Raw genomic sequence first — 19,988 nt, 5'->3', positions numbered from 1 at the left:
CAGGGCCTCATGCATGCAAGGCAAGTGCTCTACCACTGAGCTACCTTCCCAGCCCAGGATTTCTGTTCTTTTGGATCCAAATCTGAAAACTGTGGAAGAAGTCACTGGAACCAACTCCCATAGCATATGGGGAGGAGGAGAGCATTTACAAAGGAAGCACAAGGTGAGCAGTGTTTCATTTCAATCCTGGGCCCGTGGATCAATTACCAGATACAGAAACAAAGCTCCTGTTACCCTGGATGCTTTAAGGCCTTACTTGCAACAGGAACAGGAGACAAGATTAGCGGCCTTGGTTATTTCCCTTCATCCTCTCCCTCTCCTGACCTCTGATTCCTCCCAAATATCTCTTCAGGTCCCCAACTCTGAATGCCAATGCTGATAAACACCAGAACATTAGCCCTATTCACAAGAAAAAAAAATGATAGCATCAAATGTACTGAGATCACCTAACATCCTGGCCCAGTATCCCCACCTTCTGCCTGGACCATCCGTTAATTACTTCTCTCTTCTCTATGGGATGATATCTGGACCAGAAAGATCCTTAGTAAGTGACACTCCCATGATACACTGTGTTAAGTATCCTTGGAGGCCTGCCCAGATGAGGGAAATGGAAAATCCTCTTTGAGCAGGGTGACTGCCAACTCCCTTCTGATTCTTTGAGGCCATCAACTTCCAGGGCCACTCCCTCATGCGCCTCCAGGGAAGTACCAGCCATCGGGTTGCCAGGACAACGGGCGCCACTGCTGAGGCCCTTTAATAGATTGCAAGCTGAGCCTGGAACCTGAATGACAAACTCCACTGACAGCAACCAGATACTCACTGGTAGCTAATCTGCTCCCTAAAGGAGGTGGTAGAGTAACTACTTTATGGGTGGCTCTCACTCAGCTGTACGACCCTGGTGCTTGATGTGGTAACAGAGAAAAGAACAAGAAACTAGCTTCAGATAGAGCCTGAATGACTCCAACAAATTATGCATGTCAGTACAGAATAGAAGAAAAAAATACCAGTGAACATTTGTACATTTCTTAAGCTCCTGAGACAGAGGAGGAGGGCAATCACAAGCTGAAGTGGTACAATCTGAAACAGAGAAAGTGGCTATAAGAGAAGGAAAAACATGTGTGTACAATAATTGTTCTCCTGCACGGTAGCAAACTACTTGTCCCCCATTTCTTGCAGAACAATGTAAAGGCAGAGGAAAGTAGAAAACTAGGGTTTGCCATAGGAGACCAGAACAACCTTTGTGGCCAGTTCTCTTTGTTCTGCAGGGTGAGTTTTACAGTGCTTGTAATGGGTAACAGCTCGAAGAGCCGCAGGCATGAAGACGGCCTAGTAACGACTTGGATTTCAGTCCTGGAGAAATGATTATTTTTCAATTCTATGCAAGCTCCAACAAATTGAGAAGGAAGGCAAAATAAAATGAAGAGCTACCTCATAGAAACTGTAGAACACTGATTTTAATAGAGTTTTATTTCTAGGAATTCCCCCCCGAACCCCCCTGCCCCAGTAAGGTGTCTGGTTGTTAGTGAAGATGGCTCATGTTCAGACTGAAGTAGGTGATGCTCAGCAGCCCTAGTACCTTTGATGGAACCTAGCAGCAAATTTTTCCAGAAAGTTACATCCCAGTGCCTGCACTCCAGGCTGGAGGAGATGGTCCCAAGCTTTGTGTATTCTGAGCACTGAGAAACAAGAGTACAGTGAGTGTGACCAGAAGAACTCGCCCAAGTTTCCAAAATACAACTTTCTGAAACAAAAGATCACTTATATCCCATTTATATTTCTATTTTGGGCAATTCAACAAAAGTGCATTGTCTCAGGAACATCAGCATAAACAAAAAATGATTTGCAAACTTCTCCAATGCAGATTTTAACCAGCTAGTTTTGCCTATCTTGCTTGTTGTACAGGGTGCCTGTGGCTCACACCTGTAATCCTACCTACTCGGGAGGCTGAGATTCTGAGGATCACAGCTCAAAACCAGCTCAGACAAAAAAGCCTGTGAGATGCTTATCTCCAATTGACTACTAAAAAGCCTGAAATGAAGCTGTGGCTCAATTGGTACTGTGCTAACCATGACCAAACAAAAAGCTCAGGGACAGTACCCAGACCCTAAGTTCAAGACCCAGGACTGGTACACAAAAAAGTCATTGTGATGAAAATCATTGTGATGTTTAAAAAAGGTTTTAAGATAATCCTCAGAGCAGGAAGAAAATAAATTCTTTCAATGTTAAGATTCCACTTAGTAATGATTTATTATATAACTATCATTGGAAATTAAATATAAATATATGTTTAGCAAGCAGGCCAGTGACTTTTTTGGTATAAAAAATTTTCAAAATAGAAAATTTGGATAATTAAAAACTGAAATTATCTACTATTTATCTCTTTATACTGACCTTAAGGAACAATTTTTTTCTGCTTAAAATAAAGCAATAGATTTATGTCACTGTCATTAAATGATGCTGCTGAGTTCCTATTTACACTTAACTTTCCTATAAAGTGAAGGAATCAGAATAATCTTACAGAGAACTATGAATGTATATAAGAGAATTAATGTCTCGACTGCAGACTTTGTGAGAAATGGCATACCTTAGAAGTATTACATCACAGGTGACAGAACAGATCAGCCTGTGATGTGTCCCAAGTTATGAGAGTTACTGATCTCTAGAAGAACATTCCAAGGGTGACTGTCTGTCAGCAGGGGAGGCCTGCCCTATCACCAATCCTGCCCTTCCTTCTTTCCCCAGTACCAATTCTTGAACATGAGGCACTTTGAAGATACACCATTAGAGAAACACATTTTTCATTCCAAGTATGATTTCTAGCCAGAGCTCAATTGGAAATGCTACATGTACTAATGTTGGAAGGGAGGCATTATCATTTTTTTTTAAAGTGGAACCAGTTCTTGCTTCAACTTGTACATGTGAAGACAGAAAGCAGTGCTAAGGAAAATGGGGCCCATGTCTTGTCTTACAAATCCCCATGGTAGGTCTTTATCAGTGGTCAAACCACACAATTTCTGATGGGAAGAAATGTCTGGTTCTCTTGAGCTCCAATGTCTGAGATCTCAAGGGCTCCATTGTCTCAAAAGCATCCTTCTCCTTCTCAAAAGCACAGAGAGTAAAATCCTATCTTTGCTTCCAGGCCTAATCAGGAGAACCCAGCAGTGCTTGAAGCCTCCCTTCAAAACTTGGCTCTGAGGAATCTTACTCATCATCCCTTTCAGCACAGCGAACCCCACCACTACATTCATCCTGCAATGAAGCTCTAGAGAAAGCCCCACGTGTCAGTGAACACAGAGGACTCAGCAATGCCTTTCTGGCAGACCAGAGCACACAACAGTACACAACAGTCTTCCAGTACGTTGTGTACTGAATTCTAAACTCCAATAAGACACACCAACTTTTTCCCTTAAGGCTGTTCAGTTAGGAAACATCCTAACTAGGCTATTGATGATTGCTTTTTCCTCATGAATGAATATACAGTAGAATACATGAATATAGTAGATTCATGAACTCTTCTCCTTCCATTGCTTCTGGGTGTTCTTTGCACTTTTACCTCTTCTTCAGGATGTTGAAAGGAAGAGCGTAGAGATGATGGTGCCACATCTTGACCAGCCACACTTACATCTCCCTTCAGAAGCAGCATCTCATACAACTCTGACAAATTTTCTGCCTCCTGCCACCCAATAACACAAAGCAAAAATGGGCAGGAATTAGTGAGGCTTTCAGGAAGAGGTGATTGGAGGAAGTCTGAGGAAAAGGGCCAACTAGGCAAAACAGGAAGCCCTAGTGGTTTTGAGATTACACCCAGTTACTTGCATGGAAAGTGCTCTTTGCCTTTATGATACACAGGCCAATTCCAGAGGCTGAAAGCAAGGATTAAACTCAGGGAGGTTGCTTCTCCCTCTTTTAACAAAAATCTTCCCTCATCTTCTGATCCTGGTTTATCTTATGATCATGCTAGAGAATATAGTATTACAGATGGCCAATCTAAAAGGTATGGATCAACACATTGCTCTTATTAGAGTACGTATATAATTCCTTTATTCTTGGGAGTAGAAATCCAGGTTCCATGTTCTCAAAACTTCTATTTACAAAGACAGAAAAATACTACTCATCCAGGCAGAGCAGTGTTTGTATTTTCCATTTCTTCCTAAAGATGGCCTAATTCTGACCTGCTGGGCAGGTATTTTGAGAAGGGGGGATATTGATAAACAGAAAAATCACTGACACCTTTATTCCCATGGTCCTTGAGAGCAATGCAATAGGTTGTCTTCTTATGAAGGCTTTTGTCAACTACCCCTTGTTCATACAGGACGTTCTAGGCCTACTTTGTACTGGCACACAGTTTCTTTTTCCCAAGCCCAGCACTGGGATGAAGTGCCAGCCAGTCATTTTTCTAGGTAGGCAACTTCCAGGTAGATACAGCACTTCTGGTCCAGGCCCACTTTGGGAATTACCAGGAGCTCAAAGGTGGGAGAGATAAGATAGGAGACAGAAGCACCATGGGTCACAGGATGCCTGGGCAGGTTGCTCACAGACCACAAACCACTCAAATGGAAAAGGGGAGAGCGTAGAAGTTTTAAAAAGTATCAGAAAAAAATCCCCACGCTCTATTGATATTTCTGTCATACTTTCTTTCTTAAACAAATCATTTCCTCTCGCATATTTATTTGCATGTATCATAGACTAAATTTAAGGAAAAGAAAATAAGACTGGGCCTGTCCACGCCATCTGTTCATTACCCTCATCAAACTGTTATCAGACTCAAGGAGTTCTCATGAGAATATGGTTTATCTATTTTTTTCCTCATGGCATAGGCCCATATAAGACAAGGCTAAACATGCACTAACTCTATCCCTAGATAATCACTGGACAAGTATTTCCTGGACCAAGTAGGATTTCAGGTGTTAGGGATTCACCAGGAAATAATAATAATAAAGAACATCCCCATCTTACTGGAGCTTGCAGTCTACTTTAGGGGAGTGATGATAGCCAAAATATAACCTGTAAAATGCTTAGAAGGAAAAAAGGAGAAGATGGAGAGAGGTGGAGTGATGCCACTGCATATAGATCATGCCAAATAGCTTTAATAAGGCCAAAGAAGACCATTTGGGGAAGCTGAGGCCAGAAATACAAGATCCCAATCCCCTTGCTCAGCGCTGAACAATATTATAGTAGTTGTTTAAGAGTAAACCTCAGAATGGAGACATAGCTTTTTGGTAGAGCACTTGACTAACAGGTTGGAGGATCTGAGTTCAATCCTCAGCACTGCAGGTAAACAGAGAGATAGAAAAGAGATGGGGGGGGTGGAAAGTACAACTATAGAGCTCCTGTTTAATTATCAAAATGATCAATGAATACAGACCCTAAAACTCAAAAAGACTAAATGGTATTCTTAGAGGCTCTCAAACAGATACTTGTAGGTTTCTATATGGTCCACAGGAAAGTATTATGGAAAGAATTTCATGGTAATGTATTAGAAGCAACTGTAAATGAGATCATGACCAATCACTGATTTCTAGGAGGGTCCAATGTGCTTCATCACCTTATGCAATGTTAGACATAGAGAGTGGAAGCAAACAGCAGAGGTATCTATTTTTCTTGCTGCCTATCCTCCCATGGGTCCCAGAGTACCATGGCTCACAGTTCTACAGCCACCTGCAGCATCATGTGCACAACCTAGGTCTCCTGACTCGTTCATTTTCACTTCTGCTCCTTTCTCACACAGAATACCACATCTGAGACACCTTCATGGCAAAGGCCATCTGTTAGGAGAAGTTGATGACAGATGTAAGAGATGATACCAACCCACAGAAAGGAGTTGATGCAGTGAGTAATGATCTGGGGGGTGCAGTCTACAGTATTTCATTCATCTGCTATGAGTATTACATGCCCAGACACCCTCAGTCATGCCCCATCTATGTACAAACACGTGTTCCATGAAAGTTACCAGCCTCTTGCTTCATACTGTCCCTATGAGAACCTGACCTCAGATACTCAAGACATCAGATTTAGAGAAAAATCTCATGTTGTAAGAAGATTGTGCCAAGATTAGAACAGTTTACTGATATCAAAATGTATTAAGAAAATTGGGAGCGTCCCTCTGAAGTAGTACTGTTTTGAAAACTCTTTAGCACATATAAGAAGCTCACTGAAATTCAGTATTTTCTTCCTCTTTCTCATGACAGAAGGATTCTAAAATGAGTTTAAGTTGGCCATGTGGCATCTTAGGAAGTTTACAATTCAGAACTTCTTTGAAAACCTCACTTAATGTCTGAGGTCTAACATGAGCACTTCAAAGCAATAGTTAAAAAGAAACATCAGATTTGAAACAAAACTTTCTTGATTATAGAAAACTGAGACATATAGCTCTTATCTGTAATACATGTGCTTCCTGGGATTAAAAAATATACCTTCACAATATTATCATCCCAACCCTTATTCAACTGGGAAAAAGACTTTCTTGTAAAACCTCTTAGCACTCAAATCCAACAAAGTCCTAAGTTATTCTCTGATAGTGATAGGAACTTTTACAATAAGAGATAGCTTTTTGGTAAGTATTCAAGTGCCTACACAATGTTCTGCTCCTTTGGGAAGCCTCAGCCAAGGTCAAACGCTCCCTGAACAAAGTACATAGCAACATACAGAATTTTACAATACCACTTTGAGGATTAATGACTTGCTCAGAATCATAAATATACTTGACCTTAATGGCAAGACCTAGAATTCTGATCCACTGATCCCAGAAGCGATGTAATTTCCACTAGAACCAAGATAATTATATGTACAAATGGAAACACATAAAATACTTGCCTGTTGTCTAACTATAAGGCAATGGCAAATTTTCAATACATATTTCAATATTAATAGTTAACCCTCAAGGAATATGGATGCCTAGGCATAGTCTAATTCAAATGTTTAAAAAGCCAAACTTTTCAGCAGAAATTTTTCTGTTTGTTATATTTTTTCTCTCTCATATATGCCCCATCTTGCCCTTTTATAGTCTATGGGCAACTGCACAAAGTCAGTGATTAACAATTATGAAGATACATACATACATATATACACATAGTAACATATAACCCATACATATATACACATAGTAACATATAAAAGTGCATATTACAAAACTATAATTTCTCTGTTTAGCCTAGACACACACCAAACACAGAAAAACCAGGTTGAAATTGGCCCTTGAAGAAAGTATTTATTTCTCAAAGATGCTCAGTGGCCAAACTCCATTTCCTATAACTATTGTTTCTTAATCAGCACTCTTCTATTTATTTTTTATTTTTTTTTTGTCGGTTGTGGGGCTTGAACACTGGGCCTGGGCACTGTCCCTCAGCTCTTCAGCTCAAGGTGAGTACTCTACCGCTTGAGCCACAGCACCACTTCCAACTCTTCTAAAACTTATGTATAACTCTGTCTAGCAAAGAGGTAAAATCTCCAAAAAGTGGAAGAGTTAGGAAAACCCCCTTAAAGTTTCATAGAAAAGGAGCTCTTTGACATTGGGTCATCTTATTAATTACCTGATATTAAAACATCTCAATAATATTCATCTGACTTTCTTTTGCTAATCTCAAAATTGAAAATAGCTTCATAAAAGTCAGTAAAATAAGAAAATTTGAATGAGGACCACAAGTCACTGCTCATACTTGTATACTTCAAGATTGTGAGGCCCAGAAAAAAAGGTGTTCCCATTCAAAGTTTCACATAAGAAAGAACATTAGTTGGATGAAAATCCTGGTTACCAATTCTCAGTCTATTCATCAACCTAAAAGAACAGCAATAACCCCTTCAGAGGCTGCTCAAAATGACAGTATTAGCTGTCTCAGTAGAACAGGTATTCCTCCAATGAAAGAGATCACTGAATTCCACTCTTTTATTCCAGAACTAATGAGCTGGGTTCAGAAGCTGAGAGAAAGGCAAGTTCATAGCAAACACAAGCAGAAACTCCTCTTCTAAAATAAGGAATTAATTAGATGATCAGCTAGAGTTCCTGCTAACACCCCTCATCACCCTGGCTGGGTTGCAGCCAATGATTCACAAATTCTTACAAGGCAAGCCTCTGCAGATGAAGAGCAATTGCTCTGGGTCAACTTACAACATTCACTGCTCACGGTTCCCAAGTAGCCTTGGCTTGTACTTCACCATGGAAGTTTCCCACAGAAGCCGGGGCTTTAGGGTCTGGTCTATTCTTCCTTCCTTGTACAGAAAAGCGAGAAATTCCTAGCAGAGAACAAAAGGAAAATAAATAGGTGAGTACATTATTGAATTACTCATTAGCTCAGCAAATGAAGCCACTAGATCAATCAGATGAACTGATAATTCACCAAAGACCATTTCCAATAGAGAGATGTCGTATTTTTTTTCTCTTTCCTCAGGAAACTAACAGGACATAGCTACCCCCCAACCCTTTCTCTTTTCTTTCTATGCCATAAAATTGAAGCCAATTCTGGGTATTTCAGACACAATCCTGGCTGAGCTACAACTTGATCACACAGCCTCCAAAGCAGCCACTTAGGGTTGGAGGGTGCAGCTAGGCTCAGTGGTTTGCCAAGAATGTGCGAGGCCCTAGGTTCCATCCCAGCACCATGAAAAACAAAATCCAAAAATAAGCCACTTGATTTTACACTTTGCGAAAAGGGAGAAAGGACAACCACCTCTTGCCATTTCCATACTGAACGGAGTTGCCAGGAAGATTAACAAGATCGCTCTTGTGATCTTTCCAGCTCCCAAGGACACAGCACAATATTCTTAGTGGTCATGAGCCTGGTACTGAGCATGGATTGAGAATAGAACAGCCAGCTCTGGCTGGCTCTTCAACAATAATCTCTCCCTGGAGTACCCAGATATTGGTACAGATTCACAGTGCTACAGGACAGGGGAGAGAGAAAATAGGATCACAAATGTCTGAAATCTCCCAAGAAAGGGAAGGAATGGGGCGAGGTGAAGGGGAAGAGGCACAGAGTAAGGCAAGCTTACGGCTACTTGGGCCATCTGATGGATTTCAGGTTTGCACTGTTTTGTGCTCTGAATGTTTGCAGGGCTGTGAAATTTTCCACTTGGCCACCTGCCATTTCCAACCACCACCAAAGGTAACACACAGACACAGAGGTGGCACACCAAAGCCCTGTTGGAAAGGTCTGGATAAGGTTTGTTGCTTTTAGTGAAAAGGCCGATTCATAGACTAATCAGGAATATTTTCCACACTTGGATTTCTTGATATTTTTTTCCCTCTCCCTCTTTAAGATGAACCCAGGAAGATCTGCTTCCAATCCAGAATAACTGAGTTATTTTGCCTTGTGGACTCCAGAGCATGCTTGAGGAACAAGAACTTCTATTAGTACTTTTGGGAATGATGGAAGCCACACACTTTATTAGGCTAGAATCCTGTTTGCTTTCCATATAACCTATCCAGGTTCAGCTTTGTCCCTTCACAGTCTTGAGTATGCACTGAGTTGTAGTGGGATTTGTAGTCTTAGCCCTGTGGGTGAAGTAAATACTATTTCCTAAGAGTGAAAAAAAAATCGTCCCTTACTCAAAACCAGGCAAGAATGACAAATAGCAAATCTTAGATTTGGAATTGTTAGAACCCTGACAAGCATACCTCAAAGTATATTTTAAGAAAGGGAGAGACAAAATTAGGACAGAAGGGAAGGTAGAGGTGTCTGCTTCTTGTATAATTAATCACCACTTTTAGAGTGAATCTAATTTACCAAGTGCTTCCTTATTAACCATTCACTGAATAGAGTGTTCATGCAACTATATCCACCAGGCTATGTTCCACTGAACAATGTCACGATGACCAAGAAAGACAGATCCCTGTCTTGAGTCAAGGAACTTCTTGAATCAAGAGGGACATTTAAAAACCCTAGCACATGCCTTTTTGTATACGATTGGAAACTAGTTAGGTAGAATAATGGAAAAGTAAGAACTGTGATTTATTATCACTGGGGATAACCTTATTTTGGAAGGAGAAACTACAAAAGGCTCACTTTACAAAAAGTTAACAAACCAACCTTGGGTTTCTAGAAAGAGAAAATGGCCTGTGGGTGGAGCAGGTGGCCGGCATTTAAGAAATAATTATTCCATTTTAGGGGAGACATTTCAGCTGGGACTTCTCTATCAAGATACAAGGCATGACTGTTTTTTGTTTGTTTTGTTTGGTTTTTAATGTCATTGGTGGGGCTTGAACTCTGGGCCTGGGTGCTGTCCCTCAGCTCTTCAGCTCAAGGCAAGTGCTCTACCAGTTGAGCCACAGCACCACTTTTGGTTTTCTGGTGGTTATTTGGAGATAAGCGTCTCACGGACTTTCCTGCCTGGGATGGCTTTGAACTGTGATCCTCAGATCTTAGCCTCCTGAGTAGCTAGGATTACAGGCGTGAGTGACTGGTGTCTGGCTGCAATGACTATTTTTAATACCTTAAAATGGGAGATGATTCTTCTGATTTCTGGGACCCCAGGACAATCACCAGTAGTAATTTCTGCCAGGGGAACACCCTTGCTCACAGGCATTATACTTATTATGACTAGAAAGGAATACCCTGCCCTGCAATGCTCCCCAAGTTACCTTACCATCAAGCTGTCTTCATACCTGTGGTGTACAGCTGGAAAAACCATTAAAAAAAAAAAAGCAAACACCAGACCACACTGCATGCAAACTTCTGGGGAAAACAATCCTAGTACCTTTGTGTAGTTTCCAAAGCTTCTGACTTTCCCTTGGCCATAAGGCTATTTCTCTCCTGCATTCACTGTCTATTAGCCTTCTTTCATGGTTCTGAGTTTGGGGAATCTGATGACCCACCCACAGGAGAGCATGATGCAAAGATGGAAAAGGCAATGGAAAAGCTTTGTTCATCTGCAGTGGTTTCGTATTCCTACCATCCCAGAGATGGCTTCTACTAGGGAAAATAAGTAATTTGCATCCTTCACCCTACAAAACAAACGCCCCCTCAGGCAGGCTCATTTATGTCTTTCCTATGTTGAAAGGCTGTCTGAAGTGAAACTATGCTTCTCTGAGTCTCTTTCCATTTAAGACACCCAGGATAAAATACTGTCTCTCCTACTCTGCATGCAAACAAACACATGAACAACAGTGCATGTTCAAAGTCTTCCAATACAACCCTTCACTTTAACCTGGCAGATTTAACAAAACTTAGCCAACCCAGAGAGAAAAAAAATGCCCCAAAGAAAAAAATCCAGCCCAAATTGATCAATACTTTGCCATCAGACTTGGGGAAATATGCCAAGCTGATAGATTCACCCTCTGTCCAAAGGAAAAAGTGACACTGTGCCAATTTCTCCACTTCTTGACTGCCTACAGCAATTGTACTCTTTACTACACATTCTGACCCAAGGTCCTTTTCAATTAGCACACTGTCATCCTGCCTTGTTATATGCCACTGGATTTATTTAAGTCTCAAGGCTCCACAAACTCTATAAGCCTTCTATGAAAGAAATCTTGCCATGCCCTTCTTTTGCAAGCTCCAAATGTCGAATGGAAGAGCCTGATTCTAAATTCAGTGATCCACATCCAAGACCAGTTCTGGAACTTAACCTCTGCCAGACAGGAATGATGCCTGTACAACTATCACTCCCTGCCTCCCCCCACCATGCACACCTTTCTCCACTGTCCAAGGACATGAAGCCATGCTGCCTTTTGTCCAATGGAAGCCTTCCACAAGCCTGAAGACAATGACAACTCGGCCTTCTTGCTTCTAACACCTTCCTCTTCTAGTCCTTAGTGGCTTCTGAATAGCTGCCAGGTTCCTCCACGATTGATACCGCCACCCCTTCACCTCCTCATCAGCAGGAACTCATATTCTTGATTCTGTTTCCCTTTTTACTGAAAACCTCACCCTGCCTGAGGACAAGCGGGGTCTTGGAGGCAATGATTCTCATATGAAAGCTGGCAGCTGGAGCCTTTAAAAACAATCACAGATTAATGGGAGACATCCTCAGAATTTCCACTGGAGAAATCCCTGAGATCAGGCCAGGGAATCCATGTTCCTAACAAGTTCCCAGGTGATGGAGGTTCTGGGTTTGAGAACCATCTTCCTGCCAGTGACACAGCCAGACAAAGAGATGGAGGATCTTTTGAATACAGTCCATCATTGTACAATGACTACATGGGGGAATGATACCTGCTTATTCCAGAGAGATGAGAAATGACTAAAACAAATAGCAAGCCCCACGTGTTTGAAATACAGCCATCAAATCTAGAGAAAAGCTTCTACTGACGACCTTCTCCTTGCCCCACTTGAGATTTTAATCCATTTTCTACTGACTCCAGTTCTTGGTGGGGTCAGGTCTGACCTATACCTGCCCCCCTCCCCCTCCCCATCCCTTCCTTTCTTGTTCCTTTCATCTAGAAACTTCTTGGCCAACAAAATACTCAACCACTACTCTTCTTGAAAGGCCTTCCTCAGGCTCAGATGGCTTGTCACCTTCCTTTCATTGCTCAGCAACAAATGGATGAAAATATGGTAGAAATTCCAGTTAATATTTCAATTCCTAACAGCTTTTCAAGCTTTGGAGTTTAATTTCTATCACTATAGTTTGGTGGTTTGTTGTTGTTGTTGTTCATTTGTTTTCTGAGCAGGTCTTGGGCCTTGAACCAAGGGCCTGGAGGCTATCCCTGAGCTTTTTTGCTTGTGCTCTACTGCTTGAGTCACAGCTCTACTTCTGGCTATTTGATATTTTTAATCAGAGTTAAGCATCTCCAAGGGCTTTCCTGCCAGGCTGGCTTTGAATCTTGAACCTTAGATCTCAACCTCTGGAGTAGCCAGGATTATAAGGTATGACCCATCAGCACCCAGCACTAACACTTATTTTTTTTTAAAAATATTTTAGCAAATTATTTTGATTAAAAAGCCAGGATAGCTTTCTACCTTGTACATACAGTGGTCTTTCCTGAGTTCTCATTCTGGCCAACTTCTCTGAACATGGTCAGTATAGATCCCCAGTAGTTACATCCTGTTTCTCTTCTTTACTAGACTTAGCCAGGAGCTGTTTTTTACCACCTCATGAGAAAAGCCTATTTGAGAATGAGGTTCCACATTTAGGCACCAAATCTCAAACACCAGGATCCTGGTGACAAGCGAAGTCCCCTAGATCCAGCCATGTCAAATGTTAAATTTATGCTTGAAGCTGTTAGTAATGGTTGTGATAGATAAAATCTAAGACTGACAAATCCCCAGATGTCCATACATGCATACACACACACACACACACACACACATTTCCTCTGTGATTCAATAAAACACTAATCTCTGTGCTGATGTTGTAAAGGTATTTTTCAGGTACAATTAAAGTCCCAAGGCAAATAATGTTAATATAAAGAAATTACAGTTGGTGTGCCTAACTTTATCAGGTGAGATAAAGTGTCCTGGACTCTGGTCTTTCCTCAAGCTGCTGTTTATGCATGTCCAACTTTATTCCTTACTTTCCCTCATGTGGTCAATACCAGCCACACTTTCATGTTAACGTCCTCATGTTTCCAACTCCATTTGTCACATCCATTTGTCACAATTCATGCCAGCCCTCCCAAGTCCAGTGCATATCACATTTTTCCCACAGTCCTTTCCTTCACTCTTCTATGTGACAAGTTTCTCAATCATCACATTTTTTTAAAGCATGTGACCTCCTACCTATTTGATTTTTTCACATGCCATTTTACTCTTTATCCTAAGCTAGGTGCCATCTCCCTGGAAAGACTGTGGACTATTCCATGAAGGAGGAGCCTTCTGTGTGTGTGTGTGTGTGTGTAGATTGGAGGCTTGAACCCAGGGCCTGGGTGCTGTCCTTGAGGTTTTGTGCTCAAGGCTAAAGCTCTACCACGTGATCTATAGCTCAACTTCCAGCTTTTTTGTGTGTGGTTAATTGGAGATAAGAGTCTTAGGAACTTCCAAACTTTCCTGCCTGAGTTGGCTTTGAACTGCGATCCTCTGATTTCAGCCTCCTGAGTAGCTAGAATTACAGACATGAGTCACCAAGGTCTGGCTAGTCTGGCCATTTTGGTGGGGGGAGTGCCTTAGAGGGTTCTTGCAAATGCCAACCCCTTGATAAATTCTTGTGGGCTAACTGAAGAACGTGGCATTTTGTTTTCACTTCGATATGTCCTCAAGTTTCCTTCTTTCTCGGGCCAGAACTCCCTCTGGGTGACTTGGAGAAAAATCACTACCTAAGCCAATAAAACAGCCAATCAATGGAATGTTCAGTAAGAGCCCTCTGTTTCCCACTCAGGGCTGAAGCTGAGTCTGTGTATTTTCTTTCTAAGGAAGAAAGAGAAGCAATCAAGGCCATAGGCAACTGCAGAGTAGGAGAAAGCTGTCTTCCAGGAGCCCCCAGGGCAGAGCTGATTCCTCTACTCACCCTGTGCCCCCTCACATGGGGACAAAAATTGCAGCTACAATGGGCCAAATATCCCCTTTCCACAGGAAAAGCCATCTGCAGGGAAGCCAGATCTCAGAGAAAATGAGGGGAGATCAAAGATAGGATGAAAGTGGACACTGAAGGAATTCTGATGCATCAGATGCACTCATCAGGTCACACGCTATCCCTTTAATCAGCACCCGGTGATTTGTGAGTTTCCCATTATAAAAACCTCTTTCGAAATAGCTATGTTTGGCTAGCGAGGTTATACTCTTCTGTACATATTAGCTGCTTTGTGATCAGGGAATCAAACGTAAAATTAGTACCTGTCCAAAGATCATAAAACCAGATAAATACGCTGAAAAACTTCGATGATGAAAGATTTTCTTTTTTAAAAAAAGTCAAATTCACATTGACCCACTGTACATCTCTCATTATTAGCATGGTTTATCATGCAACGGTAAGGAGAAAATCTGCAGGTGTGGATGTGTGTGTCCTCTTTAGTGACACTGGGAACAATGTGCTGTGAAATGTTATTACACATGCAAAGAAAAGCATGTTCAGCATGTCAAGAATAAAACGAGTCGAGCGTGGTGTGGTGAGTCAAGCCTGTAATCCTAGCTACTGGGAAGGCAGAGATCAGATGATTGACATTTGAAGCCAGCCTAGGTGAGTCTCCATCTCAAGCAAGGGCTGAGTGTAGTGGTGCCACTGAGCCCATGTACATATGACCTTAGCCCCATTCAGCCTGGGCTGCCTTAGTGCAAAAAAGGAACCTGGGGAATGTGTCAAGTAGTAGGGTGTCTGCCTGACAAACGTGAGGCCCTGAGATCAATCTCAGTACCTACCTCCCCACAAAAAAGAATAAAATAGATACAGAAGTTGAATGTACAGGTGCAGAATATCTGATCTGAATAGCGGTATAAATGTCTCTGGGAAGTTGTTGTAAGGACTCAATGCTCCTTCCTCAAGATTTCTGGCTTTCTTTGTTTATCTCCCTGTTCGCGCTGGGGTTGCTGATATCCACCAGAAAGCATGGCAGCTCAGGAGCCCAGGAGCCAAAGGAATTTAGATCAAGAAGCCAGGAGACCACACTGTGGTTACACAGCTCCTGGGAGACGCCCCTTTGGCTGCTAGGAGTCTCCTGGGAAAGAAGAGTTTTATTCATGCTTGCTTGAAAAGGTCAGCATTTAGTCTGGGGCTGTTGCTGAGGGCTGGGCAAAAGTAGGGGAAGGCGGACATAGCTTATGTTTCCTGCTTTGGTCATTTCAAACACATTTCTAAGTCTCAGGCAGTGAAGGCCACTGGGAAACTATGTATGTCTTCTGACGTTTATTTCAGTTTCTGCTCTATTTTTGGAGAGGAGTCGGGGGGAGTTCCAGGGCCTAGGTGCTACCCCTTAGTTTTTTCACTCAAGGATGATGTTTTACCACTTGAGCCACAGCTCTTCTTCCAGCCTTTTGGTTGGTTAACTGGAGATAAGAGTCTCAGACTTTCCCTACCTGGGTTGGTTTTAAATTGGGATCCTCAGATCTCACCATCCTGAGGAGCTAGGATTAAAGGCCTGAGCCACTAACGCCTGGCTTCTTTCTCTCTCTCTCTCAAATGACAAAACAAAAAATCAGAAAAATTCCCAAAGAAAAAAATGGTAAACTATTTCCCTCTCATTCTCTATTGGCCCTGGTATTAGGAGTTATAGGATAGCATTCTACACTGTTTTATTTGGTCTGACTTCACTAAATACCAAATAAGGAATGAAGAGAAAATGAGGAGAATTGGCCCCAGCTTCCGCCTGCAGAAACAGGAGTAATACTTCCCCAAGGACATTCAAAATACCACACTGGAGGCACCCAACTGCAGCTATAACTCCTTCCTTCCTTTCTTTCATTAAAAAGATAAAATAAAATATTACCATGCAATCGAGTGCTAGCTGCTCAAACCAATAATCCCAGCTACTCAAAAGGTTGAGATCTGAGGATGAAGGTTTGAAGCCATCCTGGGCAGGTAAGTTCCTCAGACTTTTAGCTCCAATTAAGCACCAAAGAGCTCAAAGTGAAGCTATGGCTCAAATGATAGAGCTTTAGCCTTGAGCAAAATGCTAAGGGACAACACCCACACCAAGTTTAAGCCCCAGGACTGGGACATGTGCGCGTGTGCACACACACACACACACACACACACACACACACGTACACACACACACACACACACACACAGAGGATATTTACATTACTATGCAAAAACAAAGAGCCTGGCTAGGACCATAATCTCCAGCTTTTGAGGTTATAGTACTATTGCGTGACTAAAGGTGAAAACAAGCAGAATTGTTTTTTACAACTCAAAGTCATTGGCAGTTTCACCTTCCCTACTTTGCATATTTGGACGAATGGGGGACCAATGGGACTTTCTAGATCAACTTAAGTCAACCTATTTTTCTTGCTCACCTATTTTTAATAAATGAAAAGCCAGGACAACCTCTTTTTTTCATACCATTTCAAGTAGCTGCTTCCTTGCCTTAAGTATTACAACTTTCTGATGCAATCTGAACAAAAGGATCAGTAGACAAAGACACTATTCAAAATGTCTCTCTTTTTGGAGGAGGCTTAAGTAAATGATTTTAGCTTAAAACTGAGATTTCAATGGTCTCAGCTGTGAACTCCAAGTAACAGGAATGGCACTTGGCATTCAATCTAGGGATTACCTAGATTGAATCCCTAAAGGCAGGTAGACTTTGATGTGGGTTACTTGGTGCCAGGTAAGTGCTAGGAAATGCAATGAGCCTTTTTTTTCTATGAATGTGGAAGTGAGATTTCGAAATCATATTTGGAACAAATACTCATCGTATGGGGAAATGGGGGCAGCAGAGGGGAGGCCCCTTAGTGTGAGCATCAGTTCACACCTCTGCTCACTTGCCAGTCTGAGCCCTTACAAGTCACATTGCACAGGGAAACACCACTTGCCACAAAATTTGAAGCTCAAAATGTTGAGACATGTTGTTTTGTCAAGACAAATAGCCGTGCATATTTTCTGAGTAAAGCACTTTGGCAAGAGACAGCTGTGAGTTGTTTCCAGAGTCCAGAAACACAATCAAAACACCTGATGATTGTGTTTTGTTAAAAAATGCCCAAAGAATTTCTCTATGCTGTGAGCATCCTGCAGTGTACCTCCCCCCTCCCCTTTCCCTCTACTTTTTCCCCCCTTAGAATTAAAAAGCAAGAAAGTGATATTCAAAGTGGACCCATCAAATTTGCTTGGAAGTGAAAGCCCAGAAAGTAGAAAGACTCTCCATTCCGAGAGGAGTCCCGAAGATGAGGCCTTTCCTACCTCTCTTGAAAGAGAAATCTTTTCAACTTTTCAGAACAGCAGCAACTATTTAGCCAGGCACCTGGTTCCAGAACACAAATTCTCAAGTTCAGGCCTAGGCCTCTGTATTAGGAGAAAGAGTAATGAGGTTCTCCTCTCCCCCACTTTCACATGTAGGGGTTTAGACTTACATCAAGGCTCAGGGGATTTTTCACCCTTACAACTCCTAACATATCAGAAGAAGAGGGGGAAAAAAATCTTACTCCTTAATTGTTTTGTCGAATAAGCTTTCAAAAGTTCATTTTTGTTACCTTTTTTTTTTCCAGGGAAAATAAGAGGCCTTTTACAGAAATTCTATTGCTAAAACAATGGAATTCTCCTGGGAATGACTTCGTTATGGAAATTAAGTGACAGCTTCTTTTATCCAGCCAGGCAGAAAGTGTGCATTTAGAAAAGGCATTCAGAGCTCTCAAGTGTTGTGTGTGGGAGGACAGAAAATGCTATTTTTAATTCAGATCTCAGCATCCCTCTCCGGCAGGTCTTTCAGTATAATCATAATCATAATAAGACTGATCTAAAAAGAAGAAGAAAAAAGATTCCCATTCCTGCATTCCTGCTGACCCCAGCAGAAAAAAAGAGGAGGGGAAAAAAAAAAGAAAGAAAGTGAAAATGAAGAGAATAATACAGCAATGTAACTTCCTTCTGTTTTCAGACCACTCTGGGCTCAAAGAATCATCATCAAGGCAATCAGAACTCTTACCCAGAGTTTAAAGCACTTAGACTCTGCTAGTAATGTGTGGTGTCTTCTCACACCACGTTATATTTTTGTACCTGTGACTCCCCACCCACCCCCTGCCCTGTGTTTGCGCTGTTTGCCTGTGCCTGCCAGGAAGTGGTGTGCATGTTCCTCTACCTTGGACTCAGACTTAATGTGCTTTGGGGAAGACTTGATAGGTGAGTTCAGTTGGATGGAACTTGGGCTGTTACTTTTCGGTGACTGAGCTGGTAGTTGGGCAAACGGAGAGCTTTCTGGGCTGTGCTAGAAACTGGAGAGCTGTTAATGAATGTGCTGGGAAGGAAGTGATAAGCATGGAAATGGCTTGGTGATGAGCATGGAGAAGTTTGGTATCGGATGAAAGAGAGGATGGAATCACTAAAAATACCTGATGGCATAAAACCTAGCAAAACCGACTGCCTTCTGACCATGCATGCGGTATTAAAGATGGAAGTAGAAGAGTTTCTAAAAATTAATTAATTTAATGGAAGTTAAATTCATTTGAAATAAAATCTTCCATTTAACTTAACCACTTTTTTCTTTCTTTCTTTTTCTTGTTTTTTTTTTTGGGGGGGGGAGGGCCAGTATTGGGGCTTGAACTACAGGCCTCTTTACTCTCATTTAGCTTTTTCTGCTCAAAGCTGGTGCTCTACCATTTGAGCCAGACTTCCACTTTCAGCTTTTTGCTGCTTAAATGGAGATAAGAATCTCCTGGATTTGTCTGCCAGGGCTGACTGGGTAATAATAGATGTAAGAATTCACTGCAAATCCCAAATCAGAAATATTTACTCTCGTATTTTCTTCTGAGAGATTTTTAATTTAAAAAATTAAGCTATTGCATTTAGGTTATTGATTTATAATTAACTTTTTGGTATATGATTTGAGTAAGGGTCTGGTGTTTGTATGCGTGGTGTATGTCTGGTATATTCAGCACCAATTGTTGAGAAGAAATAGATATTTTGATTAGAGAGTAGTTTTAGTCCTTTCTCTTGGGGAAAAAGAAAAGAGCAACAAAAGTACATATATGCATATATATATATATATATATATGTATATATATATATATATATATGATTTTAACTGGCATTTGAGTGTGAAGTGCCTGTCTCGAGTTTCCAATGAATATAGTGAATAGTTTTCTTCCTCATCCTTCAATTAGAAGGTGAAGCACATTTTCAAGAACTAAAACCCACCAGAATTATAGAAGAGCAGTCAGAGAAGTCAGCTAGCTCTTGAGTGGGACTTTTATAAGGATAATTGCCAAGTGCAACAAATACCTAGAAATACTGAGTTCCTGTTCTTCAAGATCTTTTCCTTTTGTCTCCCTTATAATGAACAGCCCCTTTCCTCAGATAGCTAAAAACTTCTGCCCTATTTCCCAGCCCAGTACCCATCATCAGGAACATTGGCTCTTGGGAGAGAATGTAATAATCTAATTTATACTAAATCATATATGACCAGCAGAAAGAACAAACCTTTCACCCAATGCTCAAGTCTCTGTTTAAGTGAAAAAGACTAGAACACAGGTTCTATC

The 19,988-nt window shown here is 41.5% G+C and overlaps 1 protein-coding gene across 1 annotated transcript in view; it reads right to left on the bottom strand.

Moving 5' to 3' along the window:
• Atxn1 (ataxin 1) overlaps nt 1-19,988 on the bottom strand; it is a 402,543-nt gene that overhangs the window by 136,138 nt on the left and 246,417 nt on the right. The window contains exon 8 of the mRNA XM_013030467.1: nt 8,105-8,229. The gene's annotated coding sequence lies outside the window, so the exon portion shown is untranslated. The remainder of the gene's footprint in view (nt 1-8,104; nt 8,230-19,988) is intronic.

This window comes from Dipodomys ordii, unplaced genomic scaffold (genome assembly GCF_000151885.1).
Source record: "Dipodomys ordii isolate 6190 unplaced genomic scaffold, Dord_2.0 Scaffold130, whole genome shotgun sequence".
Lineage (NCBI taxonomy): Eukaryota > Metazoa > Chordata > Mammalia > Rodentia > Heteromyidae > Dipodomys > Dipodomys ordii.
The sequence above is the reverse complement of the archived record's forward strand: the minus strand, read 5'-3'. Positions and strand labels throughout refer to the sequence as shown.